Source organism: Giraffa tippelskirchi, chromosome 11, assembly GCF_054371585.1.
Source record: "Giraffa tippelskirchi isolate mGirTip1 chromosome 11, T2T-mGirTip1v1.2.pri, whole genome shotgun sequence".
Taxonomy (NCBI): domain Eukaryota; kingdom Metazoa; phylum Chordata; class Mammalia; order Artiodactyla; family Giraffidae; genus Giraffa; species Giraffa tippelskirchi.
Genome location: NC_137285.1, coordinates 16,312,699 through 16,339,818, shown reverse-complemented (window position 1 = coordinate 16,339,818; position 27,120 = coordinate 16,312,699). Strand labels below are relative to the sequence as shown.

At 44.1% G+C, this 27,120-nt stretch overlaps 1 long non-coding RNA gene across 1 annotated transcript in view; it reads right to left on the bottom strand.

Annotated features, from left to right (window-relative positions):
- Positions 1 to 27,120, bottom strand: part of LOC145525874 (uncharacterized) — a 79,880-nt gene that overhangs the window by 29,914 nt on the left and 22,846 nt on the right. The window contains exons 10-11 of the long non-coding RNA XR_014068472.1: positions 9,992 to 10,144; positions 8,968 to 9,061 (exon numbers count right to left, since the gene is read on the bottom strand). This is a non-coding gene — a long non-coding RNA (uncharacterized LOC145525874). The remainder of the gene's footprint in view (positions 1 to 8,967; positions 9,062 to 9,991; positions 10,145 to 27,120) is intronic.

The window sequence follows — 27,120 nt, the reverse complement described above, 5'->3', positions numbered from 1 at the left end:
ATATGTGACATTGTCTTATCCATTCTACTGCTTGGCACAGTCCTGGGAATTAATATATCTCTGCTTGGGGACTTTTTTCTCTGGGAAAGTATCTTGGTCTTAAAAAAAAGTGACCTTCAGAAATGGGGTCACTTGTAGTGATGTGGATGGACATAGAGTCTGTCATACAGAGTGAAATCAGAAAGAGAGAAACAGATATCGTATATTAATGTATATGTAAGGAATATAGAAAGATGGTACAGATGAGCCTGTTTGTGGAGGCAGCAATAGAGAATGGACACATGGACACAGTGGGGGAAGGAGAGGGTAAATTGGGAGAGTAGGATTGATATATAGACACTACCATACGTAAAACAGATATCTAGTGGGAACCTGTTGAATAGCAAAGGGAGCTCAGCTCGAAGCTCTGCAAAGACCTAGAGGCGTGTGATAGCAGGGGTAGGGAGGTACAAAAAAGAGGAAATATGTATATACACATAGCTGATTCACTTCGTTACACAGCAGAAACAAACACACCATTGTAAAACAGTTACACTCCAATTAAAAAATTACTGAAAAAAAAAGTGACCTTCAATTACCCCAATTTCAGTGGCAAAGGAATGCTCTATATTCCAAGTCTATGGGGAAATTTTGGAGCCATGCAGAGGGACCCTAAGGTTCTTGATCAAGGATGACTTTGTTTCCAGGGCACATGTGACAATGTCTGGAGTATTTTTGTTGTCACAACTAGAGGGAGAGTGTTACTCACATCTAGTTCTACTAATGCTAACACTAAACACTAGTTTAAACAAAAATTGTGACATTGTATGGAAGATATTTTATGAAATATATGGGGGGCAGAAAGAAAGAAAAACTGGGGGCAGGGTCATTAAGAGAACTAATTATCTTCCGTAATAGAAATAATAGATAATGCTTACAATAAATAACAGTATTAGGGCTTCCCTAGTGGCCCAGTGGTTAAAAAAAATCCACCTGCCAGTGCAGGAGACACGGGTTTGAAACCTGATCTGGGAAGATTCCACATGCTGCAGAGTAACTAAGCCCATGTGCAACAAATCCTGAGCCAGTGCTCTAGAGCCTGGGAGCTGCAGCTACTGAGCCCACGAGCCACAACTACTGAAGCCCACATGCCCTAGAGCCCATGCTCTGCAACAAGAGAACCCACTGCAACGAGAAGCATGAGCACTGTGACTAGAGAGTAGCCCCCACTCACCGCCACTAGAGAAAAAGCCCACTCAACAATGGAGACCCCCAAAATAAATAAATAAAATTATTAAAATAATAACAGTAGTAGTACATTACTTAAAATATGGAGATAAATACCAGAAAAGACATCCCCCCAAAGTGAATGTATTTGCTTTGATGGAGCAGAAGTGGGGAGTGATGTTTTATGAGGAAGTAGAGGGGACTGCTGAAATTCTGTTAAAACTTTTACAATAAAATTTGGCTTTTAACTATGTACGCGTATCATTTTTGTCAAAATAAAAAAAGTAATTTAGTTTAAAACATCTCCTCCAGCTGTTGTTTGAACCAGAGTCTGTGGGGGTGAGGGGGGCAGGGAACGGAAGGAGGGAACCAATATCATAATTCTAAATATTTTACTTTGCCAATAAAAACGTATAATCTCTTGGGTTTTGTTGTTATTTTACTCTGCAGTTTTATTACTCAACCAGAAGATGGAAACTACAGAATTTATTAATCTGTTTTATTAACAGGCTGGATATTTTGCTACCTTGGTCAAATCTGGGGTCCTGCCATTACTGAGCTTTATTCTCTGTTACACTTCTCTTCCACCCAGCAAAGATGCCTGCAATGGGAGCGGGAGGAATTGAAATTCCAATCGTGTCTCTCCTCAGTTTGGTCTGATTTTCAGAAATTGCAGCAAATCAGTGGCACTGAAAATTGCCCTTTTTTTTTTCTGGGGGTGTTGGTTTGGCTTGATGAGAAAGCAAAAACAAATGGAGTTTATAAATGTAACTAATCAGGAAGTTAAAGAGAGGTTAAACCTAATGGATTAATCAAGTTCCTCTGGGAAGTAGGAAGAAAAGGTGGGAGGGGAGTGGTGGGGCAGGCTTTTGTCCAGACTGATTTAATAAGCCTTCCACTGGAGTCAGCGCTTTGAGTGTCTGGGGTTTTCTCACTCCTGCCTCCATCTCTGTCTGTGCTTTCTTGTTAAAGAGAGTTCAGAGCCACCCAAAAGTAGCTGTCTGGTGTGCTTAGTGGAGAGAACAGGGTACCAGCTGCTTGTAAGATTTTGGCTCTGATTTCTGATTCTGCCCCTTACTAGTTGTGTGACCTTAGACATAAGCGAATGACTACTCACTCCAGTATTCTTGCCTGGGAAATTCCATAGGCAGAGGAGCTGGCAGGCTACAGTCCATGGGGTCACAAAGAATCAGACACAATTAAGCAACTGATACTTTTTTCTTTCGAGACATATTCCTCCATTCTTTAAACCAATGTTATACTCATCTGTAAAATGGGGCAAGTATTCCAATCTCCCCAAGTTATAAGGCTTATAAAGGTCAACAGAAGTAATACAGTAGAGTCAGAGCCTGAGGTGGAGGTGAACAGGTGGCCTGACCAGCACCCACAAGGCCCTTGAAGAAAGACGTGCATGTCCTAGGCTGAGAGAGTGAAGAGGAAGCGGTGTTAGAGGAAACCAGTGGTCAGTGCAGAATATGAAAATCAGTATAGATGACATTAAGAATTTTCATCTTTGAAAGCTGTGAGAAGATCTTAAACGATTTCAAAGATGGTAAGGATGCTTGAAATGATCAGGTTTGTGTTTTGAGATGATTTATTCCACATGTCCCTCATATTGTAATGTTTCTCAAATCTTTAGCTCTGGCCCAAGCCTTTTCCTTGAGTTTTCCCAGCTGTATGTTCAAATACCTGTTAGAGTATTCTCATAGTTGTTCCCCCAGGCACTCAGAGCCAGCATGTCCCAAAGTGAATTCATTACCATCTTCCCTAAATCTGATTCTCCTCCTCTACCCTTCCACCTTCTTTTGTCTCTTTATAAATGGAACCTGTGGCAGAAACTTCTAGTTGCCTCTGAATAGTCATTCTCCTTTCTTAGTAGTAGAATCTTGGGCAATCTTCATAGGAAATCACTATATTACAACATTTCCCAGCCTAACCACAGCTAGTTGTGGCTGCATGACTGAGTTCCAACTGAAGAGATATAAAATGGAAGTTTTGTTACCAGGAAATCTCTTTAAGGAGGATCCATTTTGTACTTCCACTTGTTCTCCTTCTTATATTCTGAAATGCAAGTGTGATGGCTGGAATTCCTGCAGCCATTCTGAACCCTGAGGTTAGAACAAATGTGACAGGCTGGTAGAACAGATAGAAAGAACCAGGTTTTCTTAATATTGAGGAGCTTCTGAAACAGCCCTGGACTGCCTATCTCCAGATGTCTTTCACCTGAGAAATATTCTTCTTTCTTGTGTAAGTCAGTGTAGTTTTGGATTTTCTGTTACTCACAGCTCTGCCTTATTTTAAGTGACAGCCAGAATCCTAGAATTCATTCCCTACATCTAATCTTATACCAAGCCCTGTCTCCCAGCAATCCTGGCTCCAATCCATCCCCTTTTATTATTCTCTTTTTAACCACATCATCTCTTACCATAATGACTGCAATAGCTTCCTCATTTACTCCCCACTTTTAACCTCTCCCCACTGATACCCATGCTCAAAGAATTTCCATGTTTAAATTAAGTAATGTTTCTAAAACTCAAAATGGTCCTGTTACTTCTGATAAATCATGGAATCACGGACATTTAAAATACAGAGTTTAAGAGGCCCTCAGAGGTCATTTAATCTGGATTTTTAAGGTATATTTGGCTTGGTGAAAAAGGAAAAGCAAATGAAGTAGTTTTCCATGGTTTTTCCAATATTCATGTATGGATGTGAGAGTTGGACTAAAAGAAATCTGAGTGCCAAAGAATTGATGCTTTTGAACTGTGGTGTTGGAGAAGACTCTTGAGAGTCCCTTGGACTGCAAGGAGATCCAACCAGTGAATCCTAAAGGAAATCAGTCCTGAATATTAATTGAAAGGACTGATGCTGAAGCTGAAACTCCAATACTTTGGCTGCCTGATGCAAAGAACTGACTCATTGAAAAAGACCCTGATGCTGGGAAAGATTGCAGGCAGGAGGATAAGGGGATGACATAGGGTGAGATGGCTGGATGGCATCACTGACTTGATGGACATGAGTTTGAGCAAACTCTGGAAGTTGGTGAAGGAGGGGGAAGCCTGGTGTGCAATTCATGGGGTCACAAAGAGTCAGACACGACTGAGTGACTGAACTGAACCGATGGGCCTTTGCTATAAACAGTAAACAATTCCATATATAAAATATAGAAATGCACTTGTCTGGAGAAGACCAACAGTTGTCAGCAGCTTCTCACATTTCAGTTCAGTTCAGTCGTTCAGTCGTGTCCGACTCTTTGTGACCCCATGAACTGCAGCACGCCAGGCCTCTCTGTCCATCACCAACTCCCAGAGTCCACCCAAACTCATGTCCATCGAGTCGATGATGCCATCCAGCCATCTCATCCTCTGTCATCCCCTTCTCCTCCTGCCCTCAATCCTTCCCAGCATCAGGGTCTTTTCCAACGAGTCAGCTCTTCGCATCAGGTGGCCAAAGTATTGGAGTTTCTGCTTCAACACAGGTGTTCACCAAAAGTTAAGCATCTCTGTTAAGTCTAACCACCTCACTTTATATATGGGGAAGCTGAGACCAGAGAAGTTAAGTGACATGTCCATGGTCACAGAGAGGTTCAATGGCAGAGCTGGAACATAGCCTCCTATTTTCTCCAAACAAGGGTTACCAACTGGAAGCCAGTGAAGATGCTGAGCCCTCCTACACATCTTAAGGACTGTCTATTTTCACTCAGATTACTCAAATTGGACTCACACTGATGAGGGCTGGGGTTTAATTTGTACCCGTGAAAACAAGGAATCTTAACATAGTTATTAATTATATATATATCTGTTTACAGGAGAATAATACTATGAGCCCCATTAAGCACTATTATCAATGCATGATCTAATAATTTCAATGTAATGAAACTAATATACTTCAGAGGAATGGAAGGAAGTATTCTAAAGTTGATGAAAACTGAATTATTCTGAGCTAGGAAGTCCTTGAGGCAGTGATAATAGTTTTTCTGGGGAATTTCATGGTGGTTAGGACTCCATGCTTTCACAGCCAAGGGCCCAGGTTCAATCCCTGGTCAGGAAACTAAGATCCCACAAGACACGAAGCACAGCCAAAAAGAAAAATTGTTCTGATTTCCACCACATCTATTTGGTATGGTGCTTTACACTTTACATATAATTTTCACTTACTTTTTTTTTTTTTTACCTTGTTTCATTCTAGAAAAGTGAGAAGGAGGAGGGCAGAGAAAATTGAGCGTACTAGTTGGGAATATTATGGTTGCAAGCAACAGAACACCCAACCTATGCTAGCTTGAGGACAAAAGAAAACTGCAGGGGGCAGGAGATGGTAAGGGTACTGTCTCACATAACTGAACCGCCCTCGACTGCTCTGACTCAGGCATGATTTGATCGAGGGGTCCATGTTGCCGTTAAGGCTCTGGCTTTGTTTCTGGATGACTCTCTCTGCTGCTTTGTTGGCTTCATCCTCAGCTTGACCCATAATGACCTTCTATTCTCACATCTTCATATCACAAAACCCAAAATGGGAACAGATGAGTTCCTATGGCAGGTCTCATGGAGGACAGAGCATTTGTCTGTCCCAGAAATATCAGAAAAACCTCTCCTAGTGTCTTACTGGTGTGAACTGGGTCAGGTGCCCACCTCTCAACCAGTCACAATGGATGATGGATATAGGCACTTACTGGTTTGAGTCAACCAGAGCCCATTCTAGAACAGAGGGTGGGATCAATTCCACCAAAAACAACAGAGCAAGAGATGGTGGGGGTGGAGTTACCCACAGGGAAATGTGAGTGAGTGCTCTTGGTGGGAAAGAGTGAGTGGTCTCCAGAAACAACTTACAGTGTTCACTGTACCATGGACTGGAGAGGTTACAAGTCACACCCATATGACACAGATTCTGACACATGGGACCAGACATAAATTCAGGGCTTTTTTGTTGTTGTTGTTTCAAACTTTATACCATCAACACCATTGTCTAGAAACCTGAAGAATTTTCCTACCATTCATACATATCTACCAGCTCTGTTCCTAGCACAAAAAAAAAAAAAAAAAAAAAGAAAACTCATGACAATTAAGCTGAGTCAGGAACTTCCTGTCCATGCCCAGTCAAAACACAGAGCCCAAACTCCAGATACTAAAGGCATTGAGACGGCACTTGGCAGTGTCCTGATAAATAGGAGTTCCCTTCAGTGTTATCATAGGAAGTAGCTGGACAGAAGCAAGTTCTGGTTATTTTTTTCTGGCCCCACACCCTTGTAAGTCAAGTTAACTTCAGTGTAAAGTCAGCAAGTCAGTTCTTTATGTCACAAATCAAATCACCCTATCACCTCCCCAATCATATGGGTTTTTCTAGGATTTCAATTCATTTATATATGAATTAAAATAAGTCCCCAGGTTACTACAACAGAGCCTGAAACTAACCTACAATGTGCCTAGCTCCCTATAGTATTAGTACCGGAGGAGGTATATTAGTATTTCTAATTTACAAAGGAAGGCACTGTGACTCCAAGAGCTAACAGCAGTTCCTCCAAAGTCACTGTATTAGAACAATCCAGTCTTTCCCTCCTGGATATATTCTTAATTACTCACACAGGATACCTCACTTCCGACACTTCTAGTCACCAAATGTGCATGGGTTTTTCCTACCAAGCAATTCTCTAGGATGCCCACTGGATATACTACAATTTATCTCAATTCTAACACCATCTACCTGGAGTAGAGTCGATCCCATGGGTTAAGGGCTCAGTCCCACCCACTGCTCCTACCCCAGGTAGTAAGTCCTCAGGTTACCCAAACCTCTGTCAGATGTAGCTCCTAATCAAAGGTTCCCATGACCCTAATTTGTTAGAGGCAGCTCATAGAACTCAGGGAAACACATTTACCAGCTTATTAAAGGATATGACAGGGACTTCCTTGGTGGTCCAGTGGTTAACACTTTGCCCTCCCAATGCAGGGGGCCTGGCTGCAATCCCTGGTGAAGGAACTAGATCCCACATACCACAACTAAGAGTTAACCTGCCACAATTAAGACCCAGCATGCCACAACTAAGACCTGTACAGCCAAATAAATAATTATTTAAAAATAAAGGATATGATAAAGGATAGAAAATAACAGAGAGATGAAGAGATACATGACTTGATGAGGTCCGGGAGGGCCCTGGCCGAGGGAGCATCTGTCCCCATGGAGCTGGGTGCATCACTCCACTGTGTGTGGATGTGCTCACCAACCTGGAAGCTCCCCCAAATTCCATACTATTGGGATTTTGTGGAGCTTCATCATGTAGGCATGATCAATCATTAACCCCATTTCTAGCCCCTCTCCTCTCTCTGGAGAAGGTGGCAGGGCCTGAAAATTTCAAGCTTCTAATTACAACTTGGTCTTTTGGGTGACCAGTGGCAATCTAAAATCTCCTCATTAGAACAGAAAATGCTCCTAGTGTTCCCATCACTTAGGACATTATGAGGGTTTTAGGAGCTCTGTGCCAGGAACCCGGGGGGCCAGAGACCAATATATCTGTTTTCCATCATCTCACAGTCACTCAACGAGTAAAGTGTTGAAGATCTTTCCATGTGTGACTCTCATATGCCACACTTTTCACCAGGCACCCGAAACAAGGACACATCTTGGTCTTGTTTGAAGGCCCATGGAAGACGTTAGGATGAGAAAGTCTCTCCTGCCAGGATTTGACATCAGAGCCCCCTTCCCTGTCCACCCCCTCCCTGCATCACTCATATCCAAGAAGAAAAGCCTTCATTAAAATGTTTTAACAGGGCCATCTGCTCAGGACACAGAAAGCACCAACAGGAAACATCTGCTCTGCCAACACTGGTGCTTCTGTTGATTGAAATGGACAAATAGAAAAGCAGTCCCCAAGTCTGAGGACATTCTGAGTTGAGGGGGGTCTGGGGTTATTAGCCACACCCAGCAGAGCTAGAGATGGGAGGACCTGGGTGTTGAGAAGTGTATCCCAGACCAACAAGCATCCTTTTGGCCCGAATAACAATTAATCGCTGTTAAATGCTGTGCCGTGAAGAAGCTTGGAGGAGCTCCTGGGGTTACTGCTGCTCTAAAGGGTTTTTGAGATGGATGAAACTGGAGCCCGTTATACAGAGTGAAGTAAGCCAGAAAGAAAAACACCAATACGGTATACTAATGCATATATATGGAATTTGAAAGATGGTAACGATAACCCTATATGCAAGACAGAATAAGAGACACAGATGCATAGAACAGTCTTATGGACTCTGAGGGAGAAGGCGAGGGTGGGATGATCTGAGAGAATAGCATTGAAACATGTATATTATCATATGTGAAACAGAACACCATTCCAGGTTCGATGCATGAGACAAATGCTCAGGGCTGGGGCAACGGGATGACCCAGAGGGATGGGATGGGGAGGGAGGTGGGAGGAGGGTTCAGGATGGGGAACACATGTAAACCCATGGCTGATTCATGTCAATGTATGGCAAAAACCACTACAATATTGTAAAGTAATTAACCCCCAGCTAAAATAAATAAATTTATTAAAATAAATAAATAGGAAAGAGTCTCTCCTTCCCAAAGGGCACATGGGGCAATGTCTGCAGGCATTTTTGGTTGTCAGGACTGGGGCAAGAGGGAGCACTACCGGCATTTAGTGGGTGGAGGCCAGGGATGCTGCCCCATGTCCCAGAAAGCACAGGACAGCCCACAGCAAACAATTATCCAACCCAGAATGTCAATAGCACCGAGGGTGAGAAATCAGACCTTTAATATGGAAGAAAGAATTGGACTCACTGTGGTCAGTCCCAGCTCCGCCCATCACCATCAGAAGACCTCAAGCAAGTCTGTTGACCAAGTCCTTTGGCCTCTTTGAGTCTCTGGGTCCCATCTGTCAAAGGGGATGAAAATACTTCTTTCTTAGTAATGACTAGAGGGAGCCTGGGCATAAATCATGCCATTTAGTACCTGGCACAGAGTGGGTACCCAGGAAACAATAACCATTTGGCTACTAGGGTCTGAAAGGTACCAGTGGGCCCTGGTGAAAGCCCAAACTCAGCATTTATTCCAAGGGGAAGCCAAAGGAACTGTCATGTTCTTTTCCCTTCCTGGTATCGTTGCAACCTGTAGCTAGACATTGTACATTTAATGCTTTCATGCCCTCATATACCGGTTTACCGTTAGCTCCATCAAGGCATGATCTGTTTGTTTGTTTGTAAATGGCAACCCACTACAGTGTTCTTGCCTGGAGAATCCCATGGACAGAGGAGCCTGGCAGACTACAGTCCATGGGGTTACAAAAAGTCAGACACGACTGAGCGACTAACACACAACACCCAGCTGTGTCTGGACAGATGGTATCTATTCAGTAATTGGAGCCAGATGACCTGAGTTAAAATCCTGGCTTCTCCACTCATCAGCTGTGTGACTTTGGGCAAATTACTTAACCTTTCTGTGCCTAATTTTCCTCCTCTATAATGTAGAGAAGTATCTACCATGAAGAGTTGTGGTAATGGTTAAATAAGCTATCATATCTGTCTAGGGCCTGGCACCCAGTTAGTGCTTATAAGAATTTATTATTATTACCATCATTTCTTTCTTGTTTTTAATTTAGTGAATGCCACTCTGGCACTGGATGCCAGCTCACAGGAGTAGACCTGCCTCTGCCTTTGGGGAGTTTGTTTCTGTGAATCATTTGGAGAAAGAACTGAGTTTGCAGAGAAACTGGCAGCCCAGCTGAGCAGAAAAGTAGAAGCTGAAGTAATTTCTGGTGGGAGGTTCACAGGGCCCCCTGGGTCACCCAACTGCTTCTCTCTCTCACCTGGAAGAAATGAGAATTGATTGGAAGCTCGTCCCATCTGAAAAGGTCTGTCGGCAGCTAGAGCTGGTGCGTGTTGTCAGGGATGCTTTTGATGTTTGGTCCAGGGAGGAAGTGGTTCATGATGATTTGCTTTTCCAGGAAGTGAGACAGACTCTGTGGAGAGACAGAATGAGGTCCCAGATGCCTGTTGGATTTGACTGCTCCCCTGAGGAGCAGGAAGAGAGGACAATCAAGGGGTGGATAGGGAAGGATAACTGAGGAGAGGAGACTGGGTAGGAACCAACCCTGGGGAACTATGGGGAGGCTGGGAATACAGGGCCGGAAATGTGACAGTGTCAGAGATGGAGGAGAGAGGTTTCGAGCTGAGAAGTCTGAGAGCAACAACAGCAGCAACAATAATAATACTGCTGTGAACTGAGTGCCTACTGTATGCCAGGCATGTTATACACCTGGGCTCATGATGACTTAAATCCCTGTTAAAGTTTAACCCCTGGATGCCAGGCCTCATCCATCTGTGGATGATAAACTGATCATGCTTCTTGTATTTACTCCTACATTCACTTATTCATTCAACAAATATTCACTGCCCACCTAGGGTATGGTGGGCACTGTTCTAGGCACTGGGAATAGAGCAGAAAAGCAGACAGACCATCAGACCACACTCCCTGCCCTTGTGGAGCTGGCATTCTCCTGGCTAAGGGTCAGCCAACAATGACAGGCATTAAAGGATGCAACTCAGGAACTGCCAAGTGGAAGAGACACTCAGGGCGAGGAGCATCTATGCCCTCACCCTCCCAGCACCTCTGTGTGTTCTCCAGTCTGGAAGCTCTCAACCCCATCCTTTTGGGGTTTTTCTGGAGGCTTCATTACATAGGAATAACTGCAGGACTCACTGGCTGTTGGGGATTGATTCCACCTCCAGCTCCTCTCTCCCCAGAAGTTGATGGGTGGGACTGAAAGTTTTTAAACCTCTAATTACAAGACTGGTTCTCCCAGCAACCAACTCCCATTGGTAGGTAGGGTTCAAAAGTTGCCTCATTAACATAAAAAAAGACACCTTTGTTGATTTCATCACTTGAATTCAGAGGGGAGAGAAGACTCAAATCTGGATAAGGACACTCTGACCCCAAAAGAGTCGATGGAGCTCCTGAAACCACCTGCTCCCTATATGTATAAACACACACACACACATAGTATCGTTTTTATTCTAAACCATAGCACCACTTGTGACAAGTGAACCATGTGCATATTTTGGAGAAGTGTGTAATGGGAAAAGAGCGGCAAGTGCAAAGGCCCTGAGGCAGGAATGTGTCTGGTGTGTTGGGGAATAGAAAGGAAGCCAGTGCCCAGGAGCACAGTGAGTAGAGGCAGCAGCAGAGGGAGGTGGGGACAGAACAGGCTCAGGGGCTGGATCAAGTGAACCTCGTGGCATCGTAAGGATTTTGGTTTTTAATCCAAGTGAGACTGTGACCCATTGCAGAACCTCACACAGGGAAGTCATTTCATCTGACTTAGGTTTTAACAAGTCCTCTGGCTGCTGTGTTGAGAACAGCCTGTGGAAGGCAGGGAAGGAAGCGGAGGGACCAGTTAGGAGGGTACCGCAAGGATCTGGGTGGCAGATGATGGTGGCTCAGACTAGGTAGTAACCGTGGGGCTAGTGAGAAGGGCTGGACATATGGGGCCAGTGTTTGATGCAGGGGAAGTACTCCATAAATGATCCTTACTATTGCTGGGTGGGCAAAGGAATCTGAGGACAGGAACAAACTGGAGAATTCTGCTCAATAGCCCTTTGTCTGCAGCATTGGTTTTAGGGGAGAGAAGACACTCAAATCTGGATAAGGGCACTCTGTCCTCAATAGAGTAGATGGAGCTCCTCAAACTGCCTGCTTCCTAAAGCCCTGCCAGAGAGTTTCTCCAAATTCAGGAAACTAAAACCTTCCATGATGGTTAGAGACTTGGCAACCTCACTTTTCCAAACAAGGTCAAAACCTGCTCTTCAACTTCAATGCCTACAGGTGAAGTCTAATACCCTTAATACTTTTCTAGGTGATTAAGTGGATCATTTTTTCAAGACAAAAAAAAAAATTGAGATTCATGATGGGGGTATGAAAGGGGTGGGCATGTTTTGATCACATAATAGAATATTTGAAATCCTGGCAAGCTAGGGGAAAAGTCACCAACCATCTGTCCCCACCCAGCCACCCCCACCAGACTGGAGCTGCCTGCCAATGTGGGTATCCTGACCTATTCTCTCTACAGGGTATAAACTCTCAGAGGGAGAACAACACCTTTGAAAACTTTCCCCCATAGGACCTTGACAATATTAACAGTTAGAAGCTTTATGGAGAGATGGGCAGGTTCCTGTTAATACTAACAGCTAAGGTTTACTGAATACTTGTCATATTCAAGGAACCATGTTAAGAGCTTAACCTCAGTAAATCCTCAAAACATTAAAAAACCCAGGGGGCTTCCCTGGCAGTCCAGTGGTTAAGACTCAGAGCTGCCAATGTGGGGGGTGCAGGTTCAATCTCTGGTGAGGGAACTAAGATCCCATATGCCATGCAGCATGGCCAAAAGAGAATTAAAAAAAAAAAATCAGATGGTGCTATTATTACCATTTTATAGAAGATAAAATTGAGGCTCAAAGAGGTTGGATAAATAAGCCCAATGTCAGAGAGCTCTTGGGTGGTGGTGGGTGATTTATATCCAGGGATGTGTGACTCTGCTCCATTATTCTGACATTATGCTGACAATAGTGCCATCTAAGTTTTGGTCAGAGTTCCAGCCTTCTCTCACCAGCTGTGTGGTCTTCAGCAACTCACTTAATCTCTCTGAGCCTTAGTTCCCTCACTTGTGGAATAAGTATAAAAAACATCAGAGTTCTTGAGAGATGAAAGATATAGAAGAGTGCCTAGCTTTGTGTCTGTTAACAGTGGTCACTCCGAAAATGCTCGAGCCTCTCCAACCCTTAATAACAATTCAATGAAAGAATGAAGATTTCCCCTCCTCAGCATGCAGAGGGTTAATTTAGAACCTCAGGCTGTTAGCACTTCTCTGATCTTGGCACTAATTACGTACAGAAATCATTTTGCCTCTGCCACGTCTAATGAAAGCGACTGTACAGAAATGGAATTTATCATGATATGTGTTAGGAGAGTTTTTTTCTTCTTTAAAAGACTACCTCAATTTCCCCCACTTTCCATTTCCCCCTCTCCTTGCCAGATAATCAAATACAAAAGTTATATTAACCTCACAACCACTTCAATTAAAACGCTCATCCAAAATTTGAAAACAATTAAAAAACCCATTATCTCAGATTTAACGTTCTCTGATTCCATGTCTATTTTCTGCCATGGCGTAAACGGCAGGTAACATTATCACAGTAGGTGCCTTCTAGAAAGCACTGCCTCATTCTCTGCCAGTCAGTCCCGAGGCTGCTCGCCCGGCACGGGTCTTATTAAAAACCCTCCTGCCCTAGTGTACTTTTGTCATGTCCAAATGCATTGAAATAATTGATTGTTTTAATGAGTTCTCCATCTGTCTCATTTTCTTCTGTCTTTCTCTACTCAGGAATGGATTTCGGAGAGAGGGAAGGACAGATCCACTCTTGGGAGGTCATGGGCTGAAAGATGGGAGGGTCCTTGACTTGGATCTATTGCCCTGGGGTTCTGCATTCCATGATAAAATTAGAAATGGTTCTCCCAAAGAAGAGCATGCCATGAGGCGTGTTAGGAAGCTGTGGTGGCTGCAAAGAACACAAGACCCCTAAAATTGGGTCAAGAGAAATAATGCTGTAGTCACTCCTTGTGACTTCAGGTTGTGTCAAACAACATGTACTGAGTGCCTGTTGTATACCAAGATACCACGCCAAACAGTAGAGATATGGTCTCCAAGACCTAGTAGATTCAATAAAAAAATAAATGAACAATAACAACAAGCAAACAAAAAACCAAAATGCAGAAAACAAACAAAACCCCCCTCAAATTCCCAAACTCCTTGGATCAGATACATTCATACACTACTGGTGGAAATGTCAATTTTTGCAACCTGCCTGGAGCATAATTTAACAATATCTATCAAAACACTTACAAGATATCCATGCCTATTCACCTAGCAATCAGCCTTCTAATAATTTATGATAAGGGGATAATCACTTAAGTGTATAAAGATTTAACTACAGCTGTGCTCTTTGCAACACTTATAAAAGCATAGGGAAAAAAACGTTGGAAAATCTAATTGTCCAATGACAAGGAATTACATAAACTAACGACATATCTTTAGAATGCAATATATGAAGTCATTTAAAAGCACATTAGAGAAGAACGTATACTGAAGGAGTAAAAATGAGACTGTCTTGTTAGTTCCCTCAACAGGGATTGAACCTGCACCCCTCACATTGGCAGCTCTGAGTCTTAACCACTGGACTGCCAGGGAAGCCCCCTGGGTTTTTTAATGTTTTGAGGATTTACTGAGGTTAAGCTCTTAACATGGTTCCTGGAATATGGCAAGTACTCAGTAAACCTTAGCTGTTAGTATTAACAGGAACCTGCCCATCTCTCCATAAAGCTTCTAACTGTTAATATTGTCAAGGTCCCATGGGGGAAAGTTTTCGAAGGTGTGGTTCCCCCTCTGGGAGTTTATATCCTGTAGAGAGAATAGATCAGGATACCCACACTGGCAGGCAGCTCCAGTCTGGTGGGGGTGGCTGGGTGGGGACAGATGGTTGGTGATCTTTCCCCTAGCTTGCCAGGATTTCAAATATTCTATTATGTGATCAAAACATGCCCACCCTTTCCATACCCCTATCACACCAAATGGTACAATATGTTTTATGGAAAGAAAGTATATGGCTATGACTGCATGGGGGGGGGGAGACTGGAAAGATATGTGTTCCTCTGAGAAAATGAGAGTTATTTCTATACTTGCTGAGGTTTTTCTGTTCCAATTTTTTTCTCCTGTGATAATACATTACTTTTTCTGTTCGGAAAACAACAGTTGTTTCCAAAAAGAATATTCGTGAATTGGAGGAGGAAATGGAGTGGGAATATTTGGGAATTAAAGCAGGTTTAAGACTTTTCCTTTTAGCCTTGGGTTCCTATTACTCCCCTGTAGCAGTAAGATTTGGTGCAGTAATAGGTGATACACATGTAGTAATATATGGGGCTTCCCTGGTGGCTTACAGGGTAAAGAATCTGCCTGCAATGCAGGACACCTATGTTCTATCCCTGGGTTGGGAAGATCCCCTGGAGACGAAATGGCAACCCACTCCCATATTTTTGCCTGGGAAATCCCATGGACAGAGAAGCCTGGTGGGCTACAGTCCATTGGGTTGCAAACATTCAGATACAACTTAGCAACTAAACCATAACCACCACATGGTAATACATAATTAACAAGAATTACTACCATCTCTCACCATTTCCTAGTTTTTATGCACACTAAGATAAGGTACTTTGGCTCAATTTTTCCTGGATCAGACAAGCCATGTAACTAATAATTACAATGCTTTTTCTTAACAAATAATGTAACTCCAACAAAAACCTGGAATTAGTTCAATAACTGAACAGTCTTTAGCTGTTAGCAAGGATGGAGTAGTGTGAATGGGAATAACCTCCTGCCTGAAACAACCAAAAAATTGATGCAATACATGCCACAATGATTTTCAAGCTATTGGAGCTCAGGAAACAAAGGTCAGTGATCCCCGAGAGGCAAGAAACAAAAAGTCAGCCCAGCATTCCTCCCTGAGAGAATTTCCAGGGTGCAGTGTAGGGGGCGGGCTTGGAGGACCCCCTGAAATGAGAAGCCATTGCTGAGAGTCTGGGGAATCCATGGTGGCTAAGTTCTCAGATCAGAAGAGTGCTTTCTGGAGAAATGGTAGAGTCCTGATAAGCCCATGCATGTGAGTCCCCAAGGTTGGGGACTCTTCTGCAAAGATTAGAGATAATGGAGGTGGGTATCCCAATGGCCCAAGACAGTGACTCTTCCCGTTAACCAGGACAGGTAACCTCATGGATCCCAAGGTGCTATAGAGAATGCAGAAGGGTCCTGCCTCATGGGTGAGGAATAGTTACCTCCAGACTGAACAAGTTGTTTGTAAAAAATCTATAAAGCAGGATTCCCCCAGGTGGCTAGCATAATGCTTAACAATAACAGACTGGATTCTTTCCCCCAGTATCAGAAACAAGATGAGCACAGGACCAGAAACAGTACACAACTATCACCTTTTCTATTTCACAATATCCTACTGGTAAAATAAGGCAAAGTAGACTCTACACATGGACATCATTAAATGGTCAATACTGAAATCAGATTGATTATATTCTTTGTAGCCAAAGATGAAAAATCTCTACACAGTCAGCAAAAACAAGACTGAGAGTTGACTGTGGCTCAGATCATTAACTCCTTATTGCAAAATTCAGACTTAAATTGAAAAAGTAGGGAAACCCACTAGACCATTCAGGTATGACCTGAATCAAATCCCTTATGATTATACAGTGGAAGTGACAAATAGATTCAAGGGATTAGATATGATAGACAGAGTGTCTGAAGAACTACGGACAGACGTTTGTGACATTCTACAGGAGGCAGTGATCAAAACCAACCCCAAGAAAAAGAAATGCAAAAAGGCAAAATGGTTGTCTGAGGAGGGTCTTACAAATGCTGAGAAAAGAAGAGAAGCGAAAGGCAAAGGAGAAAAGGAAAGATATAACCATCTGAATGCAGAGTTCCAGAGAATAGCAAGGAGAGATAAGAAAGCCTTCCTGAGTGAACAATGCAAAGAAACAGAGGAAAACAACAGAATGGGAAAAACTAGAGATCACTTCAAGAAAATCAGAGCTACCAAGGGAACATTTCATGCAAAGATGGGCACAATAGAGGACAGAAACGGTATGGACCTAGCAGAAGCAGAAGATATTAAGAAGAGGTGGCAAGAATACACAGAAGAACTATACAAAAAATATCTTTATTACCCGGATAACCACAATGGTGTCATCACTCACCTAGAGACAGACATCTTGGAATGCAAAGTCAAGTGGGCTTTAGGAAGCATTACCATGAACAAAGCTAGTGGAAATGATGGAATTCCAGTTGAGCTATTTGAAATCCTAAAAGATGATGTTATGAAAGTGCTGCACTCAATATGCCAGCAAATTTCAAAAATTCAGCAGTGGCCACAGGACTGGAAACAGTCAGTTTTCATTCCAATCCCAAAGAAAGGCAATGGCAAAGAAATATTCAAACTATGCACAATTGCACTCATTTCACATGCTAGCAAAGTAATGCTCAAAATTCTGCAAGTCAGGCTTCAATAGTACACAAACCAAGAACTTCCAAATGTTCAAGCTGAATTTAGAAAAGGCAGAGGAACCAGAGATCAAATTGCCAACATCAGTTGGATCATAGAAAAAGCAAGAGTTCCAGAAAAACATCTGCTTCACTGACTATGCTAAACTCTTTGACTGTATGGATCACAACAAACTGTGGAAAATTCTTAAAGAGATGGGAATACCAGACCACTTTACCTGCCTCCTGAGAAATCTGTTTGCAGGTCAAGAAGCAACAATTAGAACTGGACATGGAACAACAGACTGGTTACAAATTGGGAAAGGAATATGTCAAGACTATATATTGTCACCTTGCTTATTTAACTTATGTTCAGAATATATCATGCGAAATGCTGGGCTGCATGAATCACAAGCTCAAATAAAGATTTCCGGGAGAAATATCCATAACCTCAGATCCACAGATGACACCAACCTTATGGCAGAAAGCAAAGAGGAACTAAAGAGCCTTTTGATGAAAGTCAAAGAGGAGAGTGAAAAAGCTGACTTACAACTCAACATTCTGAAAACTAAGATCATGGCATCTTGTCCTGTCACTTTATGGCAAATAGATGGGGAAACAATGGAAACAGTGACAGACTTAATTTTCTTGGGCTCCAAAATCACTGAAGATGGTGACTGTAGCCATGAAATTAAAAGACGCTTGTTCCTTGGAAGAAAAGGTATGACAAACATAGACTGCGTGTTAAAAAGCAGAGATACTACTTTGCCAACAAAGGTTCGTCTAGTCAAAGCTATGGTTTTTCCAGTAGTCATGTATGGATGTGAGAGTTTGACCATAAAGAAGGCTGAATGCCAAAAAATTGATGCTTTTGAACTGTGGTGTTGGAGAAGACTCTTGAGAGTCTGTTGGACTGCAAGGAGATCCAACAAGTCCATCCTAAAGGAAATCAATCTGAATATTCTTTGGAAGGACTGATGCTAAAACTGAAACTCCAATACTTTGGACACCTGATGCAAAGAGCTGACTGATCAGGAAAGACCCTGATGTAGGGGAAAGATTGAAGGCAGGAGGAGAAGGGACAACAGAGGATGAGATGGTTGGATGGCATCACCGACTCAATGGACATGAGTTTGAGCAAGCTCCAGGAGATGGTGAAGGAGAGGGAAGCTTGGCGTGCTGCAGTCCATGGGGTTGCAAAGAGTCAGACATGACTGAGCAACTAAACAACAATAATAAAGAAATAATGATTTTTTGGCTTCTCAGGTGGCTCAGTGGTAAAAATCTGCCTGACAATGCAGGAGATGCAGGTTTGATTCCTAGGTCAGGAAGATGCCTCGGAGAAGGAAACGGCAATCTACTCCAGTATTCTTGCCTGGAAAATCCCATGGACAGAGGAGCCTCGCAGCTACAGTCCATGGGGTCAAGAAAGAGTCAGACACGACTTAGTGACTAAACAACAAAGAAGTAACAGGTCTCCAGTTTGGAAAGGAAGAAGGAAGACACCTTTATTTTCAATGTGAAAATTTATGTAGAAAATCCTATGGAATCCACAAAAGAGCTAATATATTTAATAAGTGAGTTTAGCACAGAATTATTAAGAATTTTCTGGCCCAACATATTACTACAAAAGGTGGAGAAACTGTTCCAGAAGAAAACAGAAGAGAATGCTCATGTGACTCTGCTTTGAGCAAAGATTTCTTAGCTATGACACCAGGATTGCAATCTATATAAAGACAGATGGACAAATCAGACTTCATCAAAATTAAGATCTTCTGCTTTTAGTTAAAGTAGCCCCAACAGACTAAGGACCACAGACTGAGTGGCTTATAAATCACAGGCATTTCTTACAGTTCTGGAGGCTGACTCATCCAAGATGAAGATGCCAACAGGTTTACTGTCTGTTGAAGAAAACTTCTCTGATTCATAGCCCATGACTTCTCACTGTACCCTCACAGGATGAAAGGGGTGGAGAGCTCTCTTTTTAAAGGCACTGATCCCACTTGTGAGGGCTCTGCTTTCATGACCCAGTTACTTCTAATGGTCCCATCTCCAAATACCATCACCTTTGGAGTTAGAATTTCAACATATGAACTTCGAGGGTGGGGTGAAAATACCCAGTCCATTACAAATTCTTCCTAGGAACATTTTTTTTCTCTCTCATTTTATTACAGTGAAGTTTGCATGCTAAGTTGCTTCAGTCGTGTCCGACTCTCTGTGATGCTATGGACTCAAGCCCACCAGGCTCCTCTGTCCATAGGATTCTCCAGGCAAGGATACTGAAGTGGGTTGCCATGACCTCCTTCAGAGGACCTTCCCAACCCAGGGATCGAACCCATGTCTCTCATGTCTTCTGCGCTGGCAGGCAGGTTCTTTACCACTAGCACCACCTGGGAAACCCACAATGAAGTTTAACAGTACGGAAAAGTCACATCACCTTGGTGGGTTCAAAGGCACTCTTCAGAGAATGAAAAGTGTTGCCACAAATTTCCAGAGAAAACTGTAATTCAAACAGATACATGCACCTCAATGTTTGTTGCAGCACTATTCTCAGTAACTAAGACACCAAAACAACCTAAATATTCAGTGACAGATGAATGGATAAAGAAGGTGTGGTACATATATACAATGGAATGCCATTTAGCCATAAAAAAGAATGAAATGATGCCATTTGCAGCAACATGGCTGGACCCAGAAATTATCATACTAAGTAAGTCAGATGATATCACTTATATGTGGAATCTAAATTATGATATTTTGGCCACCTAATGCAAAGAGCTGACTCATTTGAAAAGACCCTGATGTTGGGAAAGATTGAAGGCAGGAGGAGAAGGGGACGACAGAAGATGAGATGGTTAGATGGCATCACTGACTTGAAGGACATGAGTTTGGGTAAACTCCAGGAGTTGGTGATGGACAGGGAAGCCTGTTCATGGGGTCGCAAAGAGTCGGACATGACTGAGCCACTGAACTGAACTGAAACTATGATACAAATGAACTTATCTACAAAACAGAAACAGACTCACAGACGAACAGATTTGTGGTTGTCAAGGGGGAGGAGGGTGAGGGATGGATGGATTGGGAGTTTGGGATTAGCAGATGCAAACTACTGCATAGAGAATGGATAAACAAGGTTCTACTGCATAGCATAGGGAACTATATTCAGTTTCCTATGATAAACCATAACAGAAAAGAATATGAAAAAGAACATATTTATAGGTGTAAATCACTTTGCTATCCAGTAGAAATTAACACAACATCGTGTTACACATCTGAAACAGAAGGTCCTGGAGCAATACTCCACCATGTATGGCATATAGGACCTAAAGCAATCTTTACCACTGAGGGGAGAACGACGCTACCATTTATAGGGGGAACTGACATGACATTAGGTTGGCTCATCAGTTACCAGGGAAACCAGCAGCTGGGGTAGGTGACAAGCCTGTAGGCAGATATTGATTACGCCTATCACATGAATGGGGGCTTCCCTGGTGGCTCAGATGGTAAAGAATCTGTCTGCAATGCAGGAAACCTGGGTGCAATCCCTGGGTTGGGAAGATCCCCTGGAGGAGGGCATGGCAACCCATTCCAGTATTCTTTTCTGGAGAATCCCCATGGACAGAGGAGCCTGGCAGGGTCCATGGGGTGGCAAAGAGTTGGGCAAGACTGAATGACTAAGCACAACAACAACAATCACATGAGTGGACCAGGGGCTGGATGAGCAGGGAGTGTACAGAGATCAAGAGAACAGCCATCTTGAATGGCCTGATTGCACACTCCACCTACCCTGCACGACCCTTACACTCTTGGTACACCCCTCTTCCATGACAGCCCCGAGGTCAGGTGTTCAAAGGTGCACTGCATCCAAATACCACAAATGCGATACAAGCAACAGCAGCTAAGGAGAATAAAGACTAAGATACCTAGTAAACTAGGGAGAGTGATTTGCCTATAGATGAGGAGACTTTGGAGCCAAGTGCTTATCGGGTCAATTTTTCATGAAAATCCCCAGGATGATGACAACAGCATCTCACTGCAGACCCAGCAATCAGATTCATTTCATAGTGAGGCCACCAGTGTCTCCCTCTCTGCCATCAGATTCTCTCCACTCAGGCTCGGGAGGAAATATAAGATGTTTAACAGGCACAATACTGGGGAGATTATGACCATTAAGCAGAATATAAGCAGGAACAGAACCTTGAGATCATGCCAACCCCACCTGGGATTTTTGTCCTGGCCAGCAGTATCGTGTCACCTGTCCACCAGCAGTCTCCAGAGGTGGTGCCGAGTATCGGAGGGTTATAATATTATAAATTTTACTGGAGGTATAATATAATGGTGCCTTTCTCTAGTAGGGGACAAGATTAATTACCTAAGTAGTCTTCAGTGGGGCTGGGTAAACAACAGGTGAGATCTGCAAGTCCCTTTCTAATCTTATTCCCCACGAGGTGGCAAACCCAGCCACTGGTGACTTACCTGCCAGTCCCAGGTCATTTATAATGTGTCCCTCTGGGGGGAGATCCCGTAGGCAAAAGTGAGTTATTGTCTTGACTGATAGTTGGCAACCTTTGGATCCTTTGGTGGTTAAAAGTTGAACTCAGATGGTATTGACTCTGGGTGAACATGGCATAGATGACGGGTGGGACGATGTCCCTGAGATGTTTAGTCACAGTTTTCAGGGCTCGAATCAGCCTCCTGGCCCATAGGTTGAGAACGTGGGTTTCCTGCTTCAATCATTCAGTAGTTGGTTCATCTTTTCCATTAGCCCGGCAGTGGTGGGGTTGTAAGGCTGTGGAAATGCCGATGGATGTCATCTTTATCAGCCCACTCCTGGACTTTGTGGTCCTCAGCCAATGTCGATGTCCATGGCAGGTCTTTATTTTGCACACCGCTGTTATAGGCCTCCAGTAGTGATTTTTCTGCAGTGCTTGACAACTCAGGGTTGGTCTTCTGTAAGGTCTTGCACCTGTTGTAACACAGTGTAGACAGCAGGTAGCTATGGTCCCATCCCTTTACTTCATTGTTCTGCCCTCTCCTGTAGCCGGGAACATGGACTGGAATTGGGACCAGAAGCCCAAGGGTACTCTTGTTATTCACATTCTGGGTAAATGGCCATGTCCAATCCAAAAGCCTGTCCCTGAATTAATATCCTTAAAGCCTGTGTCTCTCATTGTGTAGGGTTGCTGGGTTGGGGGTAGACTGATCTTTCCCGACCAGATAACACCCAATTATGTAACAGACGATTCAGGTTGCTGTGTTCTGTGTGTATTCACCAGCCATCACTGGGCAGTCAGATGAGCCATGAACCTGGTCTACCAGGATATCCTCAATGTAATGGAAAAGAAAGACCCCTCCCAGAGTGGTCAGCTGCCACAGGGCCCCACGCATGTGCTAGTGGACGGCCACCTCAGGGTCACCCCCTGCAACTTTCCACTCCCCGTCCTTATTTCCAGATATCTCAGTGCTCGTGGGGGTTTCTTCGGCCTCCTGGCTGGCCAGTTGTTGGACTGCACCCCGCAGGCCTGCAATCCCAGCTTCGGGACCAAAAAGCCAGGTAGAGACAGCAACAGAGACATCAATACCCATTATATAGGGGATCTTACACACCCAGAATGAAGGGTCCTAGAATGACACCCCCTTCATGGATGTATGGCAGATGATAAGCAGGACATAGAGACAACATTTGCTATGTGGGGGGAGGGGGCTACTATTTATAAGGGGAATTGGTGTCAGGTTGGCTTATCAGTTACCAAGGAAACCAGCGGCTGGGGCAGGGAGCGAGCATGTAGGCAGTTACTGACGAAGAGCTATAATGAAGAAGACTGGACAGATACATGAGTGGAGCAGGGGCTGGTCAAGCAAGGGATGTGCAGGGAGCAAGAGAACAGCCATTCTGAATGGCCTGACCACCCAGAGGGCCACCCACATCAGGGAGGGCAATCTGCTGAAACATACTCCACTGATTCAAAGGTGAACCTTGTCCAGAAACACCCTCGCAGACACACCTGGAATAATGTTTGGCAGGATGTCTGGCCACCTGCAGCCCAGTCAAGTTGCACATAAAAATAACCATCACACGGAATAATAATCCAAGGTTGTGTGACAGTTTTGGTGGCTGGAGTACAAGCTGTCTTCAAAGCTCTTGTTACATAGCCATGTTACTCCCCATGGATAGGGCAGCCAGCCTTATCTAGGCAGGGTGATGACACCTGCCTGATCCATGTGGAGTTTCTGCATTCTTAAGAACACACTAGGTACCAGGTTCTATATTATTTTTATGTTATTATGTTAGTTGCTCAGTCGTGTCTGACTCTGCAACTCCATGGACTGTAGCCTGCTAGACTCCTCTGTCCATGGGATTCTCCAGGCAAGAATACTGGAGTGGGTTGCCATTCCCTTCTCCGGAGGATCTTTCCAACCCAGGGATTGAACCTGGGTCTCCTGCATTGCAGGCAGACTCTTTACCATCTGGGCCACCAGGGAAGCAACCAGGCTCTATGCATTTTACCTATATGCCCATGACTTTGGACTGTCCTGGTCTCCAGATCCATGGATATTTGTTGAGTGAATAAATCCTATTTGCCAGAAAGGATAACTCACTTATTAAGGGGTTCAAGCCTAGGACAGTCTGATTCCACAGTCACACCATCCTTCTTAAAAAGCCCTGTTCCAAACCCCTGCTTTCTCACTCCCTCTCTGCCCCGGATCAGAAACATGACTTTGCCCCTCCAGGGGCTGCAGAACTTAAAATCTCAGCTCCCCCAAGAGCACGCCTGGCAAAGATGCATCTTCCCCTTGCCAGACAGATTTCCCTAGCCCTCCGAGGGTAGGGGAATAGACTCTGGGTACAGGAACCCAAGCACACACCTTGCAGGTCAGCTGGCATTTCATCTAGACTTTCCTTCCCCAGGTTCTCCAGATGCGCAGGGGTTTGCTAGGTTTGCAATGCCAAACGGTGGCGTTGTTAGGGAGTTTGTAATTTTCTTTTTTGCTTTTCTCTCTTTAAATCTCAGCAGCAGCTGCTTACCAGTTCATGGCAGCTTCCGAGTGTCTCAGACAGTCGTCAATATTGAGAGAAGAGGCCCCACAGCCCAGCAGGGGATGTAGTTTCAGGAGAGGAGCTGAGCAAGCTCATTAGGATGGCTTCTCGGCATCCTTTGGCAGCCCCAATTACTTGGTTCTGAGCAGCATGAATATGGATCAGTGAGAGGAAGGGGGCCCATCTGGATTAGCTTTTTTTTTTTCTAACACGGAGACAGTATAGAGGAGGACTTTAAGATCACTAGTTTTGCAGTCAGACAGACCTGGCTTCCAATCCCATCTCTGCCCTTTGCTCCCCACATGGCCTTGGGAAAGAACGTTCGCCACTCTGAACATCAGTTTCCTTATTTGTAAAATGGGCATCAGGGTAATACTTCAGAAGTGTACTGTTATGATCACATGACTTAATGCATTTAGTCTAGCACAGGGCCTGGCCCATCATAAGCATTCCACAAACACTGCAGTTCCTGGTGTTCTATTTAGAAATGGTCACATTCAGAGGAACCGGCCTTTTTTCTAAGAGTGCAGAAACTTGGCCCAAAGTCTCCGACAGATTTCTCCTCATGGTTCATTGGTCAGCACTGATTCCTGCTAACTCCTAAGAGATTCTAATCCTATCTTTCCCAGCCTCCAAGTTCTGTAGTTCATGAAACTAAGGCCCAGAGAGGCTGAGGGTATTGCCAGAGGTTGCACAGTAAGTCAGTGGCAGAATCAGGGCTAGTACCTGATGCCTAACCCAGAGCGTTTTGTACCCCCTATAACCTTTCTCTATCAGTGTTAAGATTCCCAAGGCTTTTTTTTAATTAAAAAAAATATATATATATTTTTTTACTTTTTGGCTGTACTACGCAATATGCGGGATCTTAGTTCCCCAGGGATTGAGCCTGTATCCCCTGCAGTGGAAGCTTGAAATCTTAGCTGCTGGACCACCAGGGAAGTCCCTTCAAGCTATTTTTCTCAATGTATTTGTCAGCATCTGCAACCAATTTCCTGAGCACAGGCAGGAATCCTGGGCAAAGCCTCTTTCCTTTTCTCCTCCCTTTATCTTCTAGTCCAGGTGAGCAGCTCACTTAAGTCTTGTAGTCTCCAGTCAACTCCCAAGAGCCCCGATGGAATAAGCCAGGCAAACATCTTACTCTCAGGGCTATTTGCATTCAAACGACCTGCTGGAAGAGGGCAATGCTTAACCCAAAGTGATGAGTTCCTAGTGAGAGGATTTAAGGCAACTGTACTGGAGATAGGAGAAGGCGATGGCACCCCACTTCAGTACTCTTGCCTGGAAAATCCCATGGATGGAGGAGCCTGGTAGGCTGCAGTCCATGGGGTTGCTAAGAGTCGGACACGACTGAGCGACTTTACTTTCACTTTTCACTTTCATGCATTGGAGAAGGAAATGGCAACCCACTCCAGTGTTCTTGTCTGGAGAATCCCAGGGATGGGGGAGCCTGGTAGGCTGCCGTCTGTGGGGTTGCACAGAGTTGGACACGACTGAAGCGACTTTGCAGCAGCAGCAGTGCTGGAGATGTTTCAGGATGGGGGCTGATTTTCATTGGCACCCCTAATTCACACTAGTCATTTATTCTCTCTGGCTTTATTCATTCATTTATTTGCTCAACTTGTTGAGAAATTTCAAGGACCAGGCCAAGGACTTTGCTTAGTGATAGCAATAGAAAAGGAAAGGTGGGTCAGATATTGTCGCTGCCTTTGGGAAAGTCAGAGAAGGGATCAGATGAGTACAACTGTGAGGATGAGTGTCATGCCATGGCCTTGGAATGCATATCTCACTGCTTAAGTTTATCCAGGTAGGCTTCTTGGAGGAAGTGACATGATTGAGTTTTGAAGGACTGATACAAAGTCATCTCTTTCACTAGAAAGTAAGCTCCCTGAGAGTAGAGACTTTGAGTGTTTTTTTCATGGCTGCATCCCTAACAGTCAGAACAATGCCCAGCATTGCAGGTGCTCAATAAATATTGGTTAAATGAAGGCATATAAGGGGCTCCCCAGGTGGTGCAGTGGTGAAGAATCCACCCGTCAAGGCAGGAGATGGAAGTTTAATCCTTGGGTCAGGAAGATCCCCTGGAGGAGGGCATGGCAACCCACTCCAGTATTCTTGCCTGGAGAATCCCAGGGACCGAGGAGCCTGACGGGCTACAGTCCATAGGATTACACTGAGTTGGACATGACTGAAGTGACTTAGCATGCAGGCATAGAAAAGTAAAGATACAGGAAAGGAATCCCAGCAGAAGAAACTGTGTGTTCAAAGGCATGGGATACAAAAGGGCCCAGCACATCTGGAGATGGCAGGAAACCCACTGCAGGTCTAGCACAGGGTGCGGGGGAACAGGAAGGACCCTGAACCACAGGCTGAGTTGGGACCTGAGTAGGAACTTGTCCCTGAAGGCAACAGGAGGTTAGGGATGGATTTTAAGTGGAGAGGTGCCAGGATCATCTCTGTGCTTTAGAAAGATTATCCTGTCTGTCGTAAGTAGAAGAAAATGGGGATGAAGGAGAGATGGCAGTGCCAGAAGGCCAGAGCACCATCTGTTCAACTAGTCTGCCCAAAGACCCCTAGCAAGAATGCCAGGCTTGACTGACAGGGCATACGAGGGGGTGGCTATGGATGCTGGAGGGAAGTTTGGTCCCTGCTTCACCTTCCCTGACTTCCTGCTGGAAGGCACATGATCATGTGGAAAGGGCATTACCGTCCCACCAGAAGAAGCCTCCCCTTGTTAAAATTCTGGGCCATGATGTCTTGTATTAAAGCTGATATTAAGCCATAAAATGTAATATGTTATGACACCATA